Genomic DNA, 1,335 nt, shown 5'->3' on the forward strand with positions numbered 1-1,335 from the left:
CCGGCGCGGCGGCTGCGCAGCGCGGCCCCGGCCCTGCCGGGCACGCTGGGACTCGTAGTCCGGCGGGGCCGCGGGCACCGGCAAGCGGTACCGGCCCGACGGCAGCCGCAGCAGCGGCTCCAGCAGCCGCAGCTCCCGCAGCAGCTGCCCTCCCGCCCCGGCCGGGCCACCCTCCCTTCCCCCTGCCCTGCTCAGCCCTCTGTGCTTCTGTGTGCCCCAAGCCTGCAGGTGAGGTCCCAGCTAACCCACATGCTGCCTGTCGCCTTTGGCTGAGCCTTCCCCGCCACCCGTGCGGCTCACACCAGACCGCGCTGTGCCGTGGGTGCTCCGCCAGGCGCGGCCGCTGCCCCCAGCACAGCCCTGCCCGCGCTCCCTGCGCGCTCCCCGGTCAGCTCTGGGCACGCGTGCCGCCAGCTGGTCCCAAAGAACGCGGTTTGCTCCTCTCAACACCTGCTGCAAACTGAGCCAGCCAAACAGGTCCTGCAGCAGAAACCTGCTGGCCCTCACCCTGAGTCAAGATGTGTCACCCCAGGGAGCCAGTTTTGGAGCAGAGGGTGCTGGTCTCTGAGACCATTTTGATAGTTTTCCTTTCTTCTGTTAATTAGTGTTGGCAAGTCAATTTGTATTTGTTCTATTATTCTATAGTAAGGTTACCCATTTGTTGAAATTATATATAATATTATTTGAGTGAACCCCTTTTAATTAAGCATGCCCATAAATTAATCAGAATGCTTTTGCTGGGTGTTGTGATTTAGTTGAACAGAGGCCCTTGGTTCTGAGCACTAAGTGATGAGTCACAAGCAGCAGAAAAGCTGCTCCCAATCCAATGATTGGGATGTCTTTAAGTTTCATTTCACATTGGCAGGAAAAGAAGACATTGCCTTGTTAAGAAGCAGATGCTGCACTAGAGTTTAATTTTCCTACGGAAGAAAAGTACAGGTAAGAAACACCAAACCCTGCCAAACACCTCAGGTGTCTGTAGCAAGACTTAGAGCAGAAACCTCAGGCCAATATGAGGGCTGAAGGGTTACCATGGGTGTTCTGCCACTGCTGCTAAGGAAAACACCTGTATCCACAACAGTGTGCAGAGTGTAGAAAAACCCTCCAAAGCTGCAAAAAATCCTCCAAAGCTGCAGTTACCTGCTTGGAACATCCTTGCCTCAAACTTCTCATAAAATGGGATATCCAGCCATAAGTTCACAGTTTTTTTCCCAAACATCTAAAATGTTATCAGAGCAACAGAAATGGGAAATAATCAGATCCATTTATTCCACAGTCTTTCCCTTTCCTTCCATGCATTCAAAGAAAACAGGGTTTGCATCTGTGGTTTTGTTT

The sequence above is a fragment of the Pyrgilauda ruficollis genome, unplaced genomic scaffold, assembly GCF_017590135.1.
Source record: "Pyrgilauda ruficollis isolate IOZ18807 unplaced genomic scaffold, ASM1759013v1 scaffold23, whole genome shotgun sequence".
Taxonomy (NCBI): Eukaryota; Metazoa; Chordata; class Aves; order Passeriformes; family Passeridae; genus Pyrgilauda; species Pyrgilauda ruficollis.